Source organism: Podarcis gaigeae (genome assembly GCF_964106915.1).
Source record: "Podarcis gaigeae genome assembly, chromosome: 10".
Taxonomy (NCBI): Eukaryota; Metazoa; Chordata; class Lepidosauria; order Squamata; family Lacertidae; genus Podarcis; species Podarcis gaigeae.
Genome location: NC_139686.1, coordinates 73,876,185 through 73,899,781, shown reverse-complemented (window position 1 = coordinate 73,899,781; position 23,597 = coordinate 73,876,185). Strand labels below are relative to the sequence as shown.

At 45.3% G+C, this 23,597-nt stretch overlaps 1 protein-coding gene across 7 annotated transcripts in view; it reads right to left on the bottom strand.

Moving 5' to 3' along the window:
• Positions 1 to 23,597, bottom strand: part of FRMD4A (FERM domain containing 4A) — a 418,655-nt gene that overhangs the window by 185,802 nt on the left and 209,256 nt on the right. The window contains exon 1 of one of the 7 annotated variants that reach the window (XM_083701338.1): positions 3,109 to 3,598. The exons of the other annotated variants lie outside the window; for them this stretch is intronic. The gene's annotated coding sequence lies outside the window, so the exon portion shown is untranslated. Of the gene's footprint in view, positions 1 to 3,108; positions 3,599 to 23,597 lie in introns of those variants that run through there. 7 annotated transcript variants of the gene reach the window in all.

The following is a 23,597-nucleotide window of genomic DNA, read 5'->3' as shown; positions in this document are numbered from 1 at the left end:
AGTGGGGCTGAGAGACTTCAAAGAAGTGTGACTGGCCCAAGGTCACCCAGCAGCTGCAGGTGGAGGGGAAGCAAACCCGGTTCCCCAGATTATGAGTCCACCGCTCTGAACTACTACACCACACTGGCTCTCACTGAAGATGTCCTCAGAGGTAAAAACCAGGCTGCTCTTTTTGAACCATCCCTAGCAAACAGCTGCAATAACTCTTGACTTCAGCTAACTGAAGTAAGTTTTCCATCACGGTTGATTCAGCTTCTGGGAGTATCACAAAATGTTTATGAACATTTCAGCTGCCCAGAAATATGGCTGCAGGTGAGCAGGCTGCATGACTGATTGCTTCTCCATTTAAAAACCATCCCTGCACATACAGAAAATAGCATGTTGGAGAAAGTTAGGTTGGCATGCCAGCTTTCTATGTGCAAGGATATGTTTCTCCCCCATTAAATTAGCCTTCAAATGGGAACTCCTACCCCTCACCTGAAACCAGAAGTGATGCAGTCCAGGAAAAGCTCCACTGCTTAATTTTGCTGACTGTACAAGCTGGTGTTAACTTAATATGCAGTTGGTAAGGCTTAATTGTGCTGTGTGGTAAAAGTAACTTGTGATGGATAGCTGATTTCCCACTATTGTGGTTTGTGAAAATTTGCACAGAGTAATAGTCCAGCACTTCCAGGAATTGTGGAGTGGGATACTCGCACAATGGATATTTGCAGAATTCACATGTTACGAAGGTTTGAAAAATTACACTGACTTGTGATCACAAACACAGCAACCCTATAGAGTTTTGCAGAAACACTTTATATTGCAGTCTATTACCCTACAGAGAAACAGCAAAGGTTCTCTAGAGAGAAACATGGTTTTCTTTACCATTATAACTATTTTAAAACTAGCCCCGAGTTTACATTCAGCAATGTTGCACATTACCAAACACTGGAGATTTGGAAGCATGGGATATTGTCTTCCCAACTGTAGCTTGTGAACAAATTAATAGCGATGCCACAAATATAAAACACAGTGGAGCCACAAGAACTGTTCCTTGTTTGATACTTGCCAGTCCCTGCCACCACTGACTTCAGCAAGCTACTGGAGGTCCCAATTTGCACTTTATTTGGCAAGCATTTTTGCAGCTGTAAGCTACACTCAGCGTGAAATGGAGACGCATACTTGTAAACATGCAAGAACATGTGCTGGACACATGCAGGGAAGTCCTGATTAGCCACAGCTGCCTGATGCATGCCCACTCCATTGCCCCAGGCGCATGCCTCTGCACACATTCACTTGTGGCAAAAAGAGTGAACCACCCTTAAAAGAGATGGCACTGCTTTTTATGCCTGAAAGGCAAAACTGGTCCACAGGTGACACGCCTCTCTTCTTTTTGAATGGGTCTTGCAAAGCGAGAGCCTTTCAACTTGAGATGCAGCAAAGTGAACTTGGGGCGCTTGGCATGTAGCTTGCAGAGCTAAGCCTGCTCTGAGCTAAGCTCCATCACCAGCTCTGAGCCCTTCCTGCGCCTGTTTCTGAAAGTTTGATTCAGGAACCATAAGGATACTTTTCCATAATAGTAGAAACTAAATCCTGACAAACTGATGCTGAGCCTACTTGATAACACCAGTTTGTAACAATGCAATTGTGCACATCACACAAAGAGTTAAACTATTTTGGAACCATGGCCTGAATAGCAGTAGCTGAGGCAGACTAATGGTGTCACTCTTCAATATAAGAACACATGATCTGCAACATATTTTCTGGAGCGAGTACCTTGTGCCAGAAAAGGTTAGAACAAGTAGCTACAAACTGCTCTTCTGCAGCCAGAACAGAAACAATATTGCCGTGGTCAGCAGTCCATGGGTTCAACTAGTGTGAAGTCAGCTATTCACAGGGCAGCCTGCCTATTGGGCCCTTTGCCATCCTGACAGTACCGGATAGGAAAAATAACCACCCATGTCGTTTTACTCTTTGGTGCTTGGCTAGGGGTCGGGATACAACACTGGCATACAAATCAGACATGACACATTTCATGAGAAATATTGTGGGTAGGAAGCTACTCCAGTGTGAATCCAAATTAAACCTGGTGCAATGTAATTCTGGTTAAACCCCTTACGATGCTGCCGAAGGTGGAGCTCAGACAGGTTCGGTGGATTCTCACTATCAGTGTTGGCCCTTTCAAAGTGCACATACAGACTGCAAATATATGCACACACAACCTCATACGGTCAAGCTAGACAACACCCCTTTCTCTAGTTTTCAAAAATAATTGTCTCCGTTATTTGTACTTGTTCATTTCTACAGTTCATCCTTTATCTATTTTGTTCCTTTAGGGTAGCCTTTGACTGCTTCAGAAAGTGCTGCTGGATCGTTTGCTTGTCTGCATGTGTTTTATTAAAGCACTGCCAGTACTATTAATAGAAACAATTGTTTCTTTTGGAAATTTTGCATGGATGCTGCAATCTACTTTTCTGCTTTCCCCACTCAGCAGTGAACATGCTTAATAACACAATCAGGAAAGTCATCTCATATGGATTCATTTGCAGCATGGGAGGGGGGTGGGGGAGAGAGAGAGAAGCAAAGATCTCAAAATAATGGGGAACTGATTGATTTACTGAATGTGAAACAACTAACTTGCCAGCAAGAGAATAGGAGAGCCTAATGTTTGAATGAAAACAAAAAATATTCCAGAGGTTTCACCTTTTACAAGTCTCAAGCTGTGCATTAAACAGGCTGCATCCATTTAGAGTGCAAAGGAACAGCTCCATATTAGCAGATCCTAGTAAAAGGCTCCCAGACTTGTTTGAATTTAGATAATTCCTTGTACCTTTCTCCTCACACCCCCAGCCACAACCCCAGCACACCCAAAGCCAGTCCACATTGCTTTCCCTCTCTCAGCTCCTGCAACCTAATGGTTTTCCGAAACCTAGGCATTAAAAACGTATTTTTTAAATGGGAAGACCTAGCGATTCCATGTTATAATGAGATCCTAGAAAAATGGCATCATAAAGCAGCTACAGTTTGTGCTTCTCTTCAGCCCCCCCCCTTTTTTTTTAAGGAAAAGGAAAATGCTGCATGTTCTCAATGGCTTCCCCCCTTGATGGAAACAAAGACTCGCGTTACCTTTCCCTCCACCTCAACAGAAGCAGCGGCGGCGGCGGAGCAATTCAGATTTCAATCCCACTCTTCCCAGAAAGAAAGCATCCCATTAAATCCAGTTTCCTCGGGCCTTTGGCCTAACAGACAGAGGCGGCGGCGGCGGCGGCGGCGGCATCCATTTGTGAGGACTTGCTGGCATGGAGGCGCAGCCCTTTCTCTCGCTCGCTGCTGCTCTGCCCGCGTCTGCCAGGAGCGCTTTCCCTAGGCGACCACATCCCCGGCCCCGACGCCGCCGCTGCCGCTAACGGTCTCTCGGAGAGAGCGAGCCTGGCTCGGCTCCAGAGCGCGCCGCCGCCTCCATCCTCCGCAGCTCGCAGCCGGCCGGCCGGGGGGCCAGACGCAAACGCACAGGGCGCGAAGGAGGGAGGGAGGCAGGAGGCGGCGGCCCCGCGCTCGGAGAGCGGCTGAGATTCTGCGCGCGTCCCGCTGCGTCCTGAGGCGGCTCGCAGACCTCGCCGGCGGGCGCGCCAGTGCCGGGCTCGCTCTCTCTCGCTCTCTCGGGCCCGGCGGGGGCGCCCAGGAGGCCGCGAGCAGCGCCGGGGCCGGAGCGGAGGGAACCGCGAGGCGAAGCGGCCAACGAGGCGCAAAGAGGCGCGCTCCTTGCCTTTCAGCAATAAGAGCACGGATGAAAAAAGGCCGGGTTCTGGCACGGGAGCAGAAAAACAAAGAACGGCCACCTTGGCGTGCTGCTCTTCCCTCGGCTTTCCGGCGCAGGAGCCGCGGAGACTGAAGGAAGGAGGGCGAGACCGAGTCCCCCCGCGGCTCCTTCCTTCCCGCACAGACACTCCAGGCCCCACTCGCCCCCGCGGCCCGTCGGCTGGATACGAGCTCCCCCGGGGCAGGGCGGGCGAAGTCTCTCGGCTTTTTACCTCGGTAACCAAAAGGCGCTGGTAGGTAGGAAAACCTTCGAAATGCTCTTCTGTCCGAGAATTCGTGTTCTCCCAGACAAGCAGCCGCAGGAACTGGAAAATATCAAGGGCGGGGAAGCCATGGCCACATATGGCGGGACTACAGTTCCCATCCCTCCCTGCCAACCATTCTTGCCACCCAACTCTTTGTGGCTATGAAGAGTTGAGGTTTGAAGACATGTTGAAGCAAACATATAAGCAAGTTTGCTGAGTGTGAAAAGCAACTCAGATTTCTGTCAACCAGAAATAAAAAACAGCCTCGCTGATACGTGAGGGACTGATACCACCTGTACCTGTATCTTGACTCTTTTTCAAGGTAATGCATCAAATTCTCATGGCCAGCTCAGCAGTCGGGTATGAGAATCTGAGGCTGTCTTAAAATGCAAAGTCAAGTGAGATTTGTGGATAATAAACTTGACATGGTGGCGAGTTGATGGATTGTCTTAGCAGAGGTGGTAGCTGGTCTTGTAAATGATTTTATAGGGCAAAGTTAAAACTTCCAAAGCATGGACATCGGCTGCAATTCTACAGCCAGACCTCAGTCATAAAATAGGTACAGCAGTAACCAAGGAAAGAGAACGTCAAACCATGTGGAGAGAATTCATCCTTCGCTGGCAAACAGAGCCTGTCCCTGCATATTTGGGCCTATGGGATAAGGCTTCCACATCACAATATGACTTGAATACATACTTGAGATTCAGCAATTGTCTAGAAATCAGCATGTTACGATTGGATCTGATGTTCAACCTTTTGAACACATACTAAAATAATTACTGTATTGGCAAAACCAAAAGGACAATATTGGGGATGTGAATAAAACCCGTCCCTGGTAACACAATGATCCCCTTTTAGCATCTGGTCCTTGTCTCCCTTTGCCCCACCGCTGGGGTCAGTTTTCTGGTCACGTTGGAGGGAGATAAAACATTGGGTCATGCAGATGATTTCTATTCCAGGCTGCTCATCCACTGCTGCAAGCGCAGCTCACGCACCCATTCTGCCCCACTTGCTCAGCCATGCTGCTGCACAGTCCCACTCACTCAGCCCCGGCCACCACCACAAGTCCAGAGCCCCCACCTGCTTCCACCCATCACCACAAGCTAAGCTTGCTCAGCTGCTGCCTTTCTTGCTCCCTTCACCCCATGCCATCTCCTTCCTTGCTCCCTCACCCCCCAACCTGCTCGCTCGCCTTGCCTGCCTCAGCCTGGAGCATGTGTAATCCATTGCCAGTGGGACAACAGACTAATACAAATAGTACAGAGAGAAATATAATAATGTATTCAGGAAGATTCTAAAAGCACCAATCATAAATCTTAAATGCTGAAGTTTTGCTTCATGTGTAAAATATTTTCTGTTCTTTGTGTCATGTCTGTAATCTAGATTAGTTCTAGAGCCTGCTGTCCAAAAAGGGTTGCAGTTACTTGATAGGCATTTGAAAATCCTCTCCTTGATTAAGTCATCCATTACCTTTTCTCTCTGTGCTGAATGAAGAATCATAGAATCATAGAGTTGGAAGAGACCACAAGGGCCATCGAGTCCAACCCCCTGCCAAGCAGGAAACACCATCAGAGCACTCCTGACATATGGTTGTCAAGCCTCTGCTTAAAGACCTCCAAAGAAGGAGACTCCACCACACTCCTTGGCAGCAAATTCCACTGTCGAACAGCTCTGACTGTCAGGAGGTTCTTCCTAATGTTTAGGTGGAATCTTCTTTCTTGTAGTTTGGATCCATTGCTCCGTGGCCGCTTCTCTGGAGCAGCAGAAAACAACCTTTCTCCCTCCTCTATGTGACATCCTTTTATATATTTGAACATGGCTATCCTATCACCCCTTAACCAACTCTTCTCCAGGCTAAACATGCCCAGCTCCCTTAGCCGTTCATAAGGCATCGTTTCCAGGCCTTTGACCATTTTGGTTGCCCTCCTCTGGACACGTTCCAGTTTGTCAGTGTCCTTCTTGAACTGTGGTGCCCAGAACTGGACACAGTACTCCAGGTGAGGTCTGACCAGAGCAGAATACAGTGGCACTATTACTTCCCTTGATCTAGATGCAATACTCCTATTGATGCAGCCCAGAATTGCATTAGCTTTTTTAGCTGCCGCGTCACACTGTTGGCTCATGTCAAGTTTGTGGTCAACCAAGACTCCTAGATCCTTTTCACGTGTACTGCTCTCAAGCCAGGTGTCACCCATCTTGTATTTGTGCCTCTCATTTTTTTTTGCCCAAGTGCAATACTTTACATTTCTCCCTATTAAAATTCATCTTGTTTGTTTTGGCCCAGTTCTCTAATCTGTCAAGGTCGTTTTGAAGTATGATCCTGTCCTCTGGGGTGTTAGCCACCCCTCCCAGTTTGGTGTCATCTGCAAATTTGATCAGGATGCCCTTTAGTCCATCATCCAAGTCGTTGATAAAGTTGTGGAATAAGACCGGGCCCAAGACAGAACCCTGTGGCACCCCACTAGTCACTCTTCTCCAGGATGAAGAGGAACCATTGATGAGCACCCTTTGGGTTCGGTCAGTCAGCCAGTTACAAATCCACTGAGTGGTAGCATAGTCAAGACCGCATTTTACCAGCTTCTTTACAAGAATATCATGAGGCATCTTGTCAAATGCCTTGCTGAAATCAAGGTAGGCTACATCCACTGCGTTCCCTTCATCTACCAGGCTTGTAATTCTGTCAAAAAATGAGATCAGGTTCGTCTGACATGACTTATTTTTCAGAAATCCATGCTGACTATTGGTGATCACAGCATTCCTTTCTAGGTGCTCACAGACTGTTTGCTTAATGATCTGCTCCAGAATCTTCCCTGGTATTGATGTCAGACTGACTGGGCGGTAATTATTTGGGTCCTCTCTTTTCCCCTTTTTGAAAATAGGGACAACATTTGCCCTCCTCCAGTCTGACGGGACTTCGCCTGTTCTCCAGGAATTCTCAAAGATGAGTGCCAGTGGTTCTGAGATCACATCTGCCAGTTCTTTTAATACTCTTGGATGCAGTTCATCTGGCCCTGGAGACTTGAATACATCTAAACTAGCCAAGTATTCTTGTACTATCTCCTTAGTTATTCTGGGCTGTGTTTCCTCTGCTGAATCATTTGCTCCAAATTCTTCAGGTCGGGCAAGAAGCTATGACTATGACTTTGCTATATGCTCACCCACAATGTCATTGCCCCCATTGCTTGCACAGCCTACTTCTGCTCTCAGATGGACCCATTGCAGGGTAATGCAGAATCAATTGGGAATGAACTTTTTTGTAAAAAAATAACACAACCCCACAATTTTTATTGCTTTTTAAACAAATACAATAACCATTAAACATTTATCTAGCAGTACCTCGAATGGTGTGTGTTTTATCCATTGTCTCTAGACCTACACTTAAGCATCCAGCATTCAAACATTCAAATGTAACCTCTCCACTGAGAATATTGAGCAATTGGTACTGCATAAGAAGGTCTTGATTTTGGTCATTAACATAGCTAAAGAAAGGGATCCACGTTTCTCTATTCATTATGCCTTCAATTGCCCTCCTGTGTCTAGTGCAGGCTTCCTCAACCTCGGCACTCCAGATATTTTGAGACTACAATTCCCATCATCCCTGACCATTGGTCCTGCTAGCTAGGGATCATGGGAGTTGTAGGCCAAAAACATTTGGCGGGCCAGAGGAAGCCTGGTTGGGTGAGACTCTCAGACATTGCTGTATCCCAGATATTATTTCCCCCTATGTTCAGGGGTATTTCAGCCTGGTTATTCCATTGCTGAGCTATCACTAATTGTGCTGCGGTCAATAAGAAGCCTACTAGTTCACTGTGGCACAGGGTGGAGCCAACGTCTATGTCCAAAGATAGTAGGGCTAAGGAGGATTTGGAGAAAAGGGTTTGCCTGTAATTGCGGATATAATGGAAATTACTCTCTTCCAAAAGTTTTAAACATAAGGGCATTCCCACCAAACATGAATAAATGAATCAAGCTTTCCACAGCCCTTCCAATATAAAGGGGAAAGGGAGGGATTACTTTTTGCCAGCCTGACTGGCATCCAGTGCCATCAGAGGATGACCTTGAGGGAGGCCTCTTGTTAGCGAGCTGAGATGGTTTAGAATGGGGAGTAGTCCAGTGCCTTTCAGTTGGGTGGCCTAAATCTGATTCCTATACAATTTGAAGGCTTCTAACACCCCCACCTGCACTTCCTGATCTAATAAGGTAAAGGTAAAGGTACCCCTGCCCGTATGGGCCAGTCAGTCTGACTCTAGGGTTGTGCGCCCATCTCACTTAAGAGGCCGGGGGCCAGCGCTGTCCGGAGACACCTCCGGGTCACGTGGCCAGCGTGACGAAGCTGCTCTGGCGAGCCAGCACCAGCACAGCACACGGAAACGCCGTTTACCTTCCTGCTATAAAGAGATACCTATTTATCTACTTGCACTTAAGTGTGCTTTCGAACTGCTAGGTGGGCAGGAGCTGGGACCGAAAGACGGGAGCTCACCCCGCCGCGGGGATTCGAACCACCGACCATACGATCGGCAGGTCCTAGGCACTGAGGCTTTACCCACAGCGCCACCCGCGTCCCACCCTATCTATCCTGATCTAATAGATTGCTGTAAATTTGGGAAGTGGCACCTTTCACGGCATATGCTGGCCTGCTGCATAAGGATTCAAACAAGGGAAGTGTCTGTAGGCCCTCTGCCCTGCACTCCAAACGAAGTGCAAAAGAATGAGCCTGAGCTACCTGAAACCAGGTAGTATGAGTGTCTTTTAATTTACCTTGCAATTTCTCTTGGAAAATTATACGGATTGTGTAAATGCCTAAAGGTAAAGGTATCCCTGCCCGTACGGGCCAGTCTTGACAGACTCTAGGGTTGTGCGCTCATCTCACTCTATAGGCCGGGAGCCAGCGCTGTCCGGAGACACTTCCGTCTCAATCCTTGAACAGTAGATAGTTATTTGTGTATCTAAAAGCTGGATGATCCAGGAATGGGACCACTGGTGAAGGGCCACTGTTTTGCTCCATGTTCTCCACACCATCAGTACTGATCTAGTAAATGGATTGTCTATTTTCCTTACCTCCTTCAAGGACAAAGGTAAGAAGGGGCAGCCTCTCATTGAAGGTGTCAAAGGGACCATGTCAAGTTGGACCCAAGGGTCCTGTGTTCTTCTGCTGAGCAATGGGATCAAGGATTTGATTTGAAAAGCAGCATAGTTACAGCAGTAAATTACCCAAAACTAAAGTTTCCTGTGGAGCCAAATTTCATCCCTACCCCACTGAGGAGGCTGCCTGTTGCCACCTCCATGATTCCTGTGCTCTAACATGATCTCCTTCCATTCAGTCTCCCCTGGGGGATCCTGGCATGCTGCCTCAACATCAGATATGAGCTGAGGACTCAGCTGTGAGAACCGTTTGACAGTGGAATGGACTTCCTTAGAAGCTGGTGGAATCTCCTTCATTGGAGGTTTTTAAGCAGAGGTTGGATGGCTATCTGTCATGGATGCTTTAGTGGAGATTCATGCATTGCAGTAGGTTGGACTAGATGACCCTTGCCTTGTGGTTGTCTGAAGTGACACAAACCATCAGCTTGGTGAAACACCATAGCAATTCTATTGTTCTAATAGAATTACCTGCTCATAGAGGCACACACAACAGAAACACAGCGGGTGGGGTTTTCTAGGGTGGATCATTCTTATTCTTACACATCCTAAGAGTCAACTTTTGTGGGTGTAAAAGGAAAGTATGCCTCCAATTTTTAATTCTGAAAAATTAACCATGCCTCCTCTAGCAGAACTCTGGAAAATGTTGCTTTCGAAGTGTGTGGAGTCTAGAGGAAAGCAAGTCCTGACAAGGCAGACAATAAGCCAGGAGAAACTGCAGCTTCTGGGCATTCCTACAGCACCACAAACTTGACTTGAAGAAGATGGAAAGATGGTGAGATCAAATAAGAAGGGATGGCATTGCAGAAATGGAGGTGAGAGCATATTAGTCAATCCTGGCTGCTTGGCACCATAAGGGGATAATGGGCAGTATTTTCTCTCTGACAAGTGGGGCTAAGAAATGTGTCTGGGCATGCAATGATAAGAAAAGCTGGGCTACCCTTAATTCTGGATGATGGGTACATCCACAATTATTAGCCAAGTTGAACAGAATATTCAGCCTCATATGAAATGTGTTCGTTCATATATGCTTTGATTGCCAAAACATGGGAGTAAATAATTAGTGAAGGCATCAGTCCAAACTATGATCTGAAATGTCCCTTATGGGCTGCTTCCAGAGACGGGCTAAGTGAACAATTGGTCTGACCTACTGTGACAGTTCTAACATTCTTATGTTTCATTCAGTCCTGACTTATGATCAATTGCGCTTTTGAGATTCTTAAATAGAGAGCCCAAAGCAGCAACCCAGAAACCACAGACAGCTCACTCAAAAATGCAAAGTGGAATCAGTCATAAAAGGCACCTAATTTGTGTAATGAGATCCAGCCAAGATGACCTGTAAACAACAGAAGGGATAAAACCTATAAAATACTAAGTGTCGTTGCACACTGTATTTCAAACTAGATGTAACTTCAAGTCAGCTGAATTGTTCTCAAGATGTTCCCAGTTAGCTCTCAGGAAACAGTGTTTAGAGGCAGCAAAGGCTTTCTTTTTTTACCCGCCTCCTCAACTAGTTCCCAGGGCAATCTCCTGTGCAGGAATGGTGGGAACAGAGAAAGGATTTGGTCTTCGATGAAATACGCCTCCAGGGCTTCAGCTCAATTTTCACACAGAGTACACTTAAAATAATCTCTAAAAGCCAGCGGGAGAAGTCAACGCAATAACTCCTCCATTCATTAGAGTTAGAAAAGTGTGGTTTTGGCAGCATGCTGTACTGTTCGATAGGCACATTAAACAGAGCTGGGATGTCTATAACTCGTGTGAGGCAGCAGAATATTTAATGGGGGGAAATGGTGGGATTTTGTCCCATTGACCCTGGAAAGTGGGGCCTAGTGCAACACATATACATGTTATTCTTTCTAAGGTGCTCTCCTATTCAGCACAGTTGCCTTAGAAGGCTGAAAAGAGCAAACTATCCTATTATGGGATTCTTCTTCTTCTTAGCCTGTCATTTTGAGTGTTTGAAATGAACTTTACAGGAAACCATTTTTGCGTGGAAAATGGTATACACATTTTGCCGAGAGAGAGAGATCCTCACCCGCTACATATATATATATATAAAGGTCTCAGCTCTAAAACTATCACTATTCTCGGTCCTTCTATAAGTTGAACAAATTCATGTTGGCTGTGATTGTATTTTCATTTGCAAGAGTTTAATAGAAGATTGTTCCAGTTTTACAAGGTAATCACCACAGGATTGCCTACAGTAAATCCCCACAGAGTGTAATCAGGACAGGCTTTCCCTGAAAACATTTTTCTGACCCCAAAAGACCACAGTCCTACGTATAATTGCATGCACACTAGTCTGGAAGTGTACTTAGGAAAAGACTGAGTGTATGCACTGAACCACAGCCCATTCAAACTAACACCTTAAAACAGCAATCCAAATTACAGGACATTATGATTGCCAAACCTTGTTTCAGTAGAGCTCTTGAGTAACTGTTTGCTTGTCTGAGAACATTTGAAATGGTAGTTATAGGAATTTTGTTTTTAAAAGCATTGCAAAGCCGGGGACGGCAGCGCTCCATATAGCTGATAATTGTATCACATTTCTAACACCTGTATCTAGGAATTGGGGATGGGGGTAAGGGAGGCAGACAATGTGATTACTTCCTATAGTTGTGTCATCCCCTCCCAGCCGTTTCATGGATACAGACATTGACACTGCAGTGTTGGGGGAGATGCCTATGTTAGTGCAATTTGCCAATCACAGAGTCACCCAGACCGTATTCCAGAATCTTTGTTCCCAGTTCAGCTCATCTGAACATGGATATGTTTGCAAGATGAAGCAAACTTCCAACTATACTTCTGAATTTGTCACCATCCTCAAGCTCCTTTTTTCATCATATTGTTTCTGGTACTCTACAGTCACTGGAGTAGCAACCGGCTTACAAGTTTCCATGCCATTGTACTCCAGCAGATCCTGAATTTTACTGCTTGGCTGATCAGAAAGAGCCTGATTTCTCTCTTTCTATCTGTGTGCTCAGATATTTTTTCACTAACCCTATATCCTTGATCTCAAAATGTGCTTTTAAACCTTTTTCAAAATTTTCTTCCTGTTTATCTGAACCATATATCAGCAGATCATCAACATACAACCAAATGACTAATTCAATCACCATCATTACAAATATGCAAAAAATGGTTAGCTTTGCTCTGCTCAAATTTAAGGCCTCTCAACAGTTTTTGATTCCAGAATCTAGCTGCTTGCTTAAAACCATAAATAGCCCTTCTTAGTCTTCACAGGTAGTTTACAATCAGCGCCAGCAACTTGAATGAAGTTGAATTGAGTGTTGGGCTATTGCTGAAATGAGCAGCAGAAAAGGAAATGAAGTTTTCACATTTTGTCATCAAAAGTGACCTCTATGGTGACCTAGAAGAAGAAAGTTACATGGTTCAACCACAGGGTTTTGTGAAAGACTCGGGTTTAGTGTGTAAACTGACAGTATGACCTAACAGGTGGTTTAAATACTTTAAATATATCTATGTAATAATGCTTTCTTTTTATCTAGTGCAGAGTCTGCACTGAATGAGCTGCAGGAAGCATTAGGCTCACACATCCACTCCTTTCCTCATCCTTTGTGCGCAGGGGAGGGAGACTGAAAGAATCCACTTTTGATCTCAAATAAGCGGCATTTTCCTGCTACGCTGGAATTCAGAAAACTCTTATAACTCTACTTGGCTCCAACAAGCCAGAATCAAACCATAGTTTCAGAACTTACTTTGCTCACTACTAGCCATGCTTAGAATAAAACCAAGTTTCCTAAATGCAAACTATGGTGAATTCAAAACCAAAAGTGAAAATTTTCCATTTCCTTCCCTGACACATAATGAAGAAGCAGTAGTGAGGATGCAAGCCCATGGTAATTTTTCTAATTCTAAACCATGATTTAGCATTATACCCAAACTAGGCTTCGAAAATCCATAAAACTACTAAAAAATCCATAAAGCTACTGTCAATACCGTTATCTGCATTCTTCAGATGGGGTGTAGAAGAAGCCTGAAAGATGGTGGCCTGCCTAAGGATTTTAACAGACTTCTTGGCTCACAGCTCATACTCTAAATCACCACAATACCCCAGCTTCATTTGCATTGGAAGGACAGCATGTGCATTATATGTATGTACAGGTTAAAGGTAAAGGTAAAGGTACCCCTGCCCATACGGGCCAGTCGTGACTGACTCTGGGGTTGTGCGCTCATCTCACTCTATAGGCCGGGAGCCAGCACTGTCCGCAGACACTTCCGGGTCACGTGGCCAGCGTGACAAAGCTGCATCTGGCGAGCCAGCGCAGCACACAGAACGCCGTTTACCTTCCCGCTATAAAGTGGTACCTATTTATCTACTTGCACCCGGGGGTGCTTTCGAACTGCTAGGTTGGCAGACGCTGGGACCGAACGTCAGGAGTGCACCCCGCCGCGGGGATTCGAACCGCCGACCATGCGATCAGCAAGTCCTAGGCGCTGAGGCTTTTACCCACCGCACCACCCGTGTCCCAATGTACATGTTAGAAATGCTTTAAAAGGTTTCTAATTTTAATTATTCATTTTTATTTGTCAAGTATACAGATTTATACCTGTGATGGGAATTCCCTCTCATTTTCTATACAGTAGTACCTCAGGTTACAGACGTTTCAGGTTACAGAGGCTTCATGTTACAGACTCCACTAACCCAGAAATAGTACCTCGGGTTAAGAACTTTGCTTCAGGATAAGAACAGAAATCACACGGTGGCAGCGCGGCGGCAGCAGGAGGCCCCATTAGCTAAAGTGGTGCTTCAGGTTAAGAACAGTTTCAGGTTAAGAACGGACCTCCGGAACAAATTAAGTTCTTAACCCGAGGTACCACTGTAATCACAGTAAAACCCCAATCTCCAAGTAGTGGAAGATTTCAGGGGTTTCAGGTGTGTGATTAATGAGAAGAGGTTTGTGTTTCCTTTTGGGAATGAGGAGAGCGGAGACTGTGGTGCCTTTATGATAGATGGTTTATTTACACATATATGCAACCTGAGTCTATGATAGAGGGGTTCACAGCATTAACACCCCAAAGAGTCTTGTTTCTTCCATAGCCACAGCCTGGGATTCCAACAGAAATTGGCCATCATGCTCTGGTTCTCTGGCTTTCCAACCTTCAGCTTTTTGCCTTCAGCTTCTGGCTCTTGCAATTCCTTCCCTAACCTCTCTATTCTAAACTCTGGCTTTATCTGTTTAAGGCGGCAGGGTGGGTGTGCGTTCTTCGCTCAGCAGTGCCATGATCCTTTATTCTCTTAATGGCCCATCAACCAGGCAGCTAGTCTGGCTATTTCCCAGAATTTGAAGGCTTGATTAGTTTATAACACTTGCTGGATCCAGGGATTATAGGAGTCTGGCACCCACAAACTCATAACAATATAGTAATTCATCAGTTCCATAGAATCTGACATTTAATTAAATAGAGCCTATTGCTAAGAATTATAATGTCATAAAAGCCATTCTTAAATAAATGAACAATCCATCCAGAAGAATTTCAATGTTTAGACTGCAATCATAAGACTGAATTCCTATGAACACTTACTTGGGAATAAGTCCCATTGATTTCAGTTGGACTTTTGAGTAAGCAAACATAGAAGCAGCTTGCATGGGTGCTTAGTAGGATGGATGGATGAGGTATGGCACCTTGGGTGGTCTGTACCTAAAAAAACTGCCCTTTAAATCGTTTCATAAATCAATCACTGCTCCTTTAAAATAAATGAAACTTACTTCCAAGTTTAGTGGTGCAGCACACACTCTGAAGGCAAGTGTGGTATCTTTGGTTTAAAAGATCAGGCAGCAGATGGCGGAAGGAGCCCCTGACAGTCCAGAGCAGAGCAGACAATTACTGAGATGGATGACTGTAGCTTGGTATGGGGGAGGTCCCAATGTTCATACCAGGACTGTAACTGAGGGAGAAGGCCTGAAGGCCTGAAATATTAAGGAAATGAACATATGGATCTCAGTTTTTAAAAAGTCAACCAGTTAACCAGCCATTCTCAGCCTGGAAATATAGAACCATTTACTTGTGGTGCAAGCCACACCAAGCCACACCTGTGGCTCAGCCAGCTTGGCAGAAAGTAAACAAAGCCCAGCTGGAATTGAGGCAGGTACGCCAGTGCACACTGGACAAAGAGCAGGGCCACCCTCTTCTGAACGGGGAAACTTTCAACCACGCTGGCAACAAACAAACAAATCAGACACCCACCTCAAAAGGCCTAGACTGAAGAAGCAGGCGTGCGGAACCCTTTTCAGCCTGAAAGTTGCATCCCTTTCGGGAACAATAGCGGTGGGTGTGGCCAGAGGCAAAAGTGGGCAGAAAAATTAATGTAAATGTACCTATGCCAAGAAAGCTTTGAGAATCTGACACACCTCTCTATTCTCCATCCAGACAACCAAGGCTGGATCCTGACCTTTCACACATCATTAGAATGATATTAGCTATATCGTTCTAAAACATCACAGGGCATAAAAGGTAAAGGTAAAGGTACCCCTGCCCGTACGGGCCAGTCTTGCCAGACTCTGGGGTTGGTGCGCCCATCTCACTCAAGAGGCCGGGGGCCAGCGCTGTCCGGAGACACTTCCGGGTCACGTGGCCAGCGTGACATCGCTGCTCTGGCCAGAGCCAGAGCCAGAGCCGCACACGGAAACGCCGTTTACCTTCCCGCTAGTTAGCGGTCCCTATTTATCTACTTGCACCCAGGGGTGCTTTCAAACTGCTAGGTTGGCAGGCGCTGGGACCGAGCAGCGGGAGCGCACCCCGCCGCAGGGATTTGAACCGTCGACCTTTCGATCGGCAAGCCCTGGGCGCTGAGGCTTTTACCCACAGCGCCACCTGCGTCCCCCTCACAGGGCATACCGTTAAATTAAAGGTGTTCCTCATCTTTAACAACGCAGTTTCCCTACTGTTGGGTCCTGGTTGCTCTGCAGAACCCTCTAGTGTCACATTATAGTAACACATTTTTAATTTACAAGAAAACGTACTGCATTCGTTGCATTATGAAAATCATTCCTTAACCCTTCGTTAGGAACCATGAGTGTAGATCCACTCCATGAGGCATTACCAGAGTTCCAGGACACATTTCAGGCAGGCCAGAACACAAGGGGGCAAAGCAGGTCCAGTAAGAGACATGACATATCTCACCCAAATGTATGTATTATTAAAAATATTGTATCATAAAATAGGCAAGGGTGTTGGGGTTGTTTTTTTTTACTCATTTTATTCCATTTTTTAAGGCTGAGAATGGCATTGAAAAATCTGGAAAAGTATGCAATCTGAAGGCTTAGATTGGGAAGTGCAAATTAGACTAGTTTACTGAAAAATGCAAACCAGATAATTTTTTTGTCCATCTGTAGTTGGAAGCAGCATGTTAAACTGCTTGACCAAGGACTCGTATCTTCTTATGTTATCATATTAGACCATCCACAGCAATGCTGAGAGGATTTGCAGAATCCTTTTAAGGATATATATGCATCCTCTTTTTATTAAAAAAAAATCAAGACTCAAAAGGACAGGTTCCCTTAAGTAAGAGAGAACTGGGTCTCTGAAAATGTTATTTTAATAACTTCAAGCAGCAACATTTTAGGCTAAATATAAACAGGATATGCTGTTTTACATCACTAAAATCTGTTTGATACATATGGAAATCTATGCAAATTTAATAATTAATTCCTCAACAAAAACTCATACAATTAATCAGTTGATTTTTGTTTAGTTGGGTGCAAAGCCTCCGCATCACAATGTTCGTTAGTAGAAATGTTTGTACTGCACCGAACTTGTTATGTAGCAGCAAAAGAGTGGCAGCACAATCCCACGTGAAGCGTGTAGGGAGAAGATATGTTTAGAAAAAGGAACTGATGAATTATCTGGATTAAAGAGTCTAGACAAGGGGGTGCTTTTTAATCATGATGGAAGATGAAGATGAAACAAATCTTAATGGCAGAACAATATTCATTGAAAATCATTCACTGTTCATTTTAGGCTCCCAGTTTGCAGCAGGCCCAACACCTTCTCTTCCCTTTTGCAAAAACTTATTTCCTTAGCGCTTATGAGGGAAAGCAGATAAAATGCTCTGATGATTGACAAAATAAAATAAAATATGGCTTGTCTGCACCCTTTCTGCTACCACAGCTGTCCTTTGACAAGATGGATGTTTTATTCCAAGCCAAGAAACTGCCAACACATTCCAAAGGCAGAGAAAAGGGATTAAAAGTTATTGAGGCAAGACAAATTTATAGAAAAATTAAACAGAACAAGTGAGAACATTGACTCTGAACACACCATACACATCATATTTTTGGTGCTGTGTAAACCAAAAGACACGCAGGATTGCTGGAAATAAAGAGAACATGTTCTGAAATAGTGGGTAAGCACAGATTTGCTTTCCATAGAAGCAATCAGCCAGAGAAAGGTGCAATGTTGGATTTGGTGCTCCGAGAGGAAGGGACGTGAGGGCACTGCTCTGTCTGTGCACACAGTGCAAAAATTATCTTGTGGTACATTTCATATTTGATGTACTTGGTTTTTCCTGCACAGAGATTGTGTATAATCTTAAAATAGAAGCAGTGCTCCCCATATTCCATGTCTCTCTTTCTCACAGGCACCACCCCCACCCCTTCATTCATCTGATGTCATGGACTGGCTGGATGCAGAGGGAGGGTGGGAGGAACCAGCTGGGGAAGCCCCAAGGGAAGAAGTCTCAGAGCCCGAGGAATAGTGATGGGTAATGATTGGTGGTCAGACAGAGAAGACGGAGAAGACTGGGAAGAGGAGGTGTTGGAAGCTGAAGAGGTAACAGGGTTTAGTGAGTGGGGGGAGTCTATGACAGATAGAAGTCCAGGATCAGAGCTAGAAGCTGCAGCAGGAGAGTGGGATGAGGGAGGCCAGACCTACTGGGGATAAGCTGCTGTGCTCATTAGGCCTGGCATACTACCAGATCTGTGCAGATTGTGCTCTTGCTATTAAAGAGTTAACTCCAAGTTGCATGGTGATTGATTGATTGATTGATTGATTGATTGATTGATTGCCAGTTGGCTCCTGACATCCATTCACACCGTACAATCTTTCCTCTCTCTGTGTCACCCTCCTTGTGTCTCTCCCTTGTCCTCAAGGACTCACCACCTTATCCTTTCTTTCCCTTCCTTCCCTTCCTCAGAGACCAAACGACAGAGGGGAGTGGCAAGAATGTAAGCTCCTTCCTCACCTTCTCTCTCATCATTTCACTCACAGGCTATACTATCACTAGGAGAACAAGAGAGAAGACATGGATCCTGAGCGATGGAGGATGGATCAGAAGATGCACTAGATCCCACACTTTGTGGCTGGATGAGAACTAAGGGAGCTAGGATTAGGGGGGAATTGTCTGGGTGAGAGTCAGAGCATGGGCAAGGAACCTTCAGCCCAATGAGGCCTGCCAATTTGAACTCTATTTCCCCTAGGTAACACCCACCTATCTTGCAACTGCTGTCATCCAATGTCAGGTGTGGAGTAGGTAAAACTGCAGCTGTAAAGGAACAATTGAGTATGTCGTCAGTTGCTCATTTGCAAGCTCAGGGAAATGCAAGTATGGTTCCTATTGGAAACTCCCAAGTGGATCTGATGTCTGCCAAAAGTAGCACACCTTGCATTCAGCACCAAACTCAAACATGGCTTGCATTGGGCACAGTTTAAATCTGGCACCCAATGCAAACCATGCTGCTTTTGGCCAGGGTTGGATCAGGTGCCTGATGGGTGGGCAGCCCTGCCCATTTGCCAGACGTGGCCTTCTTTGCTCCCTGTTTGGCTACAATCTGATCCCGCCCTCCAGCCAAAGGTGGCTTCCATGCGTTACCACATGCTCCTGGGGATTTGCATGCCATTCACCACCATGTGCTCCTCGGAATCCTGAGGTTTGGCCCTGGGTCCAAGCTCACGGGGATTTAGCTCTGCAAGGTGCAGAGTGTCTTTCCCACACCTCTTGGTAACTACAACTAGTTCTCTACATACACCTGGCAGCCTTGAAACTTGTGAACTTTCCCATCTCAAAAAATAAGAAAAAGGGCGTTAGCCATTTCACATGTTTGTTAATAAAGACATACCAAATCTCTGCATGTTGGTATTCTCGGCATACTGCAGGAGAGAACAGCTGGTGGTAAACTATCAGAAAACCAAAGTCATGGTTTTCGCAAGGAAACATAGATCACATAGCTGGAGCAAGAACAATCACCCAGTTGAGCAGGTTAAAGCCTTTAAATACCTGGTCATAGTTTTCCAGTCATTGGGGTCATGGGATGTACACCAAAAATGTGTTAAAGAAAAAGCAGCCCAAAGTGCTAAGATGTTGTCCCATTTTTTCCATACAAAGGGCAGGAAATACTGTATTTTTCGCTCTATAAGATGCACCAGACCACAAGATGCACCTAGTTTTTGGAGGAGGAAAACAAGAAAAAAATATTCTGAATCTCAGAAGCCAGAACAGCAAGAGGGATCGCTGTGCAGCCTCTTGCTGTTCTGGCTTCTGGGATAGCTGCGCAGCCTGCATTCGCTCCCTAAGACGCACACACATTTCCCCTTACTTTTTAGGAGGGGAAAAAGTGAGTCTTATAGAGCAAAAAATATGGTACATCCCAGAAGCCCTAGAAGTTTTCCAAGCCAAATCTTTGGTGCAGATACTTTACAGGGCCCAGATTTCGACAGGTAATCATTGTAGCATTCTTGAAACTGTCCAATCCAAATTTTAAAGGCAGATTTTTTCTGTACCACCTTGTGTCCCAAATGCAGCATTACGGCTGGAGGCAAGTCTTCCCTCTGTAGAAGCACAGTGCTGGCAAAGAACTCTTAATTATTGGCTCCGTCTAAATCTAAATCCTCCCGGTCTACTGCCCTTAGTGACACAAGACTCCCATAAAAGTGCGTGGTTCAAAATTGTGCACCAAAAATTCCTCTCCTGCGGACTTCACCCACATCAGCTTCTCATGATGGGCTTTATTAAAGCAAAAAGGCTAATTGGACGGCGTCTGAAGGACTTAGAGCAACAGAACAATCTGGCCATTATAAAGAAATTCTGTCCTTGGTATGCCTCCCCCCCCCCCCTTCTCAGTTTGATTCCCTGGCACCATATTTGTATAAATTAACCATCCCAAAATACAGACGTGCCTTCTTCACACTGGCCAGACTGGATGTGATGCCCTCTGCTGTACTGGAGGGCAGAAGATACCAAAAGATTCCAACTGAGAAACGACTCTGGCCCTGTGGAGATGGCAATCTGGAAGCAGTGGCTCGTGCTCTCCTGTCCTGTCCCCTTTATGAAGATCTGAGGAATGAGATCATCACCCCACTCTTACTTACCATCCCAGGCCGCCCATCTGAGGCCACATGGTTCTTTCTTTTATCAGATCAAAATGATCAGACAACAGTAAAGGTTGCTAGGTTTACAATGAGATTAAAGGGCTACTATCTGAACGATAATCTTGGTCATTTGATTGCCCTTTTTACCCATAGCTGTCTTTTTTATTTCTATGTATTTTATTTGTATATATTGCTTGTTTTATGTTGCTATGGCCGTTGGCTAATGCGAATAAAGTTTATCTTATCTGCATGTTGGACATAATCTGTATTGGTGCCTACATGTGTAGTGCTAAAGAACACGTGTAAGCCTGATAATGTGTCAAAATAACTGGTGAAACTGGAGGGTAAAAACCACTGGTTAACAGGGGTACATGGCGTTCTACATGTTCAGGTGCCACTGCATTCCGTCCACTGAACCTAGGTGAGTCCAAATGTCAAGCAGGGGGCAAAGGGAGGGAAGTTTCCTCTGGGGGCAGAACGGATGGGCAGCTTCCATTCTGCTCATTCAGGATACAGCATGTGTAAAAAAGTGACTCTGTGATTAGCATGGGAATGTCTGCAGGATTTTTACTAGTGCTAAGCTACTGGGCAGTTTTTAAATTATTGGTTTTATAATCCACACCACAAAGGTTTGACCTTATATCGCAGTACATGAATATATTTAAATAAATTAGAAAGTGAAATATAGCAGTTCACTATGGAACTCTCTTTGTAACTCCAAATCTTAGAGTAAAATGTCAGAAACTTGGCAGACATACACACTTCCTAAGATTTCAATATATATACAGTATATATTTAAAACAAACCTCTGATCACATATAAAGTTTTTTGTTTTTGCTTATGGAGAATCAGTGGAGAATGGAGGGGCCACTGCATGTGAGTATCAAATAATTGTGGCATCATAAGGGTCTCTATCTGTCACAGAAACACATTCTTATCACTGTGCATGTTACATGGGTTTGGGTATGAGGTGAAGGGTTATTGGAGCAGATTCCCAAAGTGACAGCTGTTAGTGGGCTACTGCCAAGGGGAAACATTCTACCATTGTTTTGACTCTCATTCCTGAAACAATTACAAGAAGAATGTCTTTCTTTCTTTCTTTCTTTCTTTCTTTCTTTCTTTCTTTCTTTCTTTCTTTCTTTCTTTCTTTCTTTCAAAAATGTGCAATTTGGCATGCTTTAAAATGTTCCTAAATATAGAGCCTAATGAAGGAAAGGAGAGAGCCCAGTTTTGTAGGAGCTGCATTTTAAATGAACCCATTTTGTTTATACTGCAGTCGAGTATCGTTTTACTGGTGTGGCTGCTCATACATCACTGTGCTAATGAGGCAATGAGTAACCAGGCGACACAAGGCCTGCTTTATTTCCAGATCCTACAACTTCAACCAATTGAACAACCAGAGTAACGGGGCGGGACCAAGGCATGGATGAAATACTACTACTACTGTTACTACTAACAGGAACTCTTCTCAGTATACTAGCTCCATCACTTGTGGTGACTTTAATCACACACAGAGGACCACACGTGACAGAAGTGAGTCGATTAGCTTAGGAAAGAAATAGCTGGGATCTCACCCCCAGCTTCTCCTTGCCTCCCTACCACCATCACTGCAACCTCTGCATGCATCTTCTCTCCCTAGCCAGGGGGGAAAAAGAGAATTGGAGATACTGATGATGCCTAGCGAAGACAAGCAACCAAATCAATGGCACAATCTTTAATGCTCTTTCTTCTAAATTAAGTAATCTACACTCAGAAACCGAGATCCTGTTGTGTGTCAGAACTACATCAACTCTGAGTCTGAGCGCGAGAGAGAGAGACTGGTTGAAGTCAGTAAGGGAAAAATCACTGGGTTTCTTGCTTGAATTAGCTGGAACTTGGGCAGCTTGGGGAGGTTCACACAAATTGTACTTGGGGGATCTACTGCTTGCTGAAGGAGTGCCTTTTTGTTTCCACAGAGTAGATTTTTAAATAAAGCAAGTAGTACAAACCACCACAAGACTCCAGTGCTTTCTCCTCTAAAGCAACCTAAATCCAGTAGAGCTGATTCTGGTGGAATTTCTCACCACTTGGCTACAAACATGAGAACAAATAAGCACTCTCAGCCCTCTGAATGACTGCATATGTGCCAGTGTTTTGAGCATAAGCTGACAGGACATATAAGGAGCTGCCTGATATTGAGTCTGGTCCAGGTGTGGCCAGCGGGGTGGCATGAGTGGGGCTGCATTGCTCTCCTGGCTTCTGACCACCACAGGCCACTTCTGCTTACTAGGAAAAGGAACAGCAAAGGAGCTTGGCGGTTGCAGGCATGCATGGGGGCAACACCAGCTGGTGTGCAAGCACCAAGCGGAGTTCGCTGCTGCCTTGCCCTTCTCTCCCTCTCAGGAAGCAACAATAACAGTGTTTGGAAGCTGGGAGAGCAACCCAGAGCCACCTGTGCCACCCTGGCCAACTCCACCTTCTACCCTAGAAAACAGCAATTTTGGAAGGTCTCAGGAGGACTTATTTCCCTGGCGTGTTGCCAGGAGTTGCCAGAGACAGAATATGATGGGACCTTGTATGCAAAGCATGCATTCTGTAGAATCAGAGAATTGTAGAGTTGGAAGGGATGAGGGTGGGCATCTAGTTCAACCCCCTACAATGCTGGAATCTTCGGCGCAACGTGGAGCTCAGACTCATGACCCTGAGATTAAAAGTCTCATGTTCTACGGATAGAGCTCAGTTGGTTATGGCTCCTCCAAAGTTATGTGAGCTTGCAGGGCAGCAGCTGAAGAAGGAGCAAAAAGGGTTTTCTGGTGTGTGTGTTTCTTTGTGGCTGATTAGCTGCTCTCCCTGTGCAAAGGTCAGAGGGGGCAGGGTTTCTGTTGAGGCAGGTGATTAGCTGTGGGAGGAGCTTATGTTTGCCATCTTGCCAAAGGTTGCAGGCAGCTTTACCTGCAGCAATTGCATGTTGATTGCCTTCTTAGAAGACAAAGTCCAGTAACTGGAGGAACGTGTAGCTACGCTCCAAAGAATTAGAGAGCTGGAGCTCTTCTTGGAAGCAACAGAGCACACCGTCTCCACCAAGGAGGAGACAGGGGACTC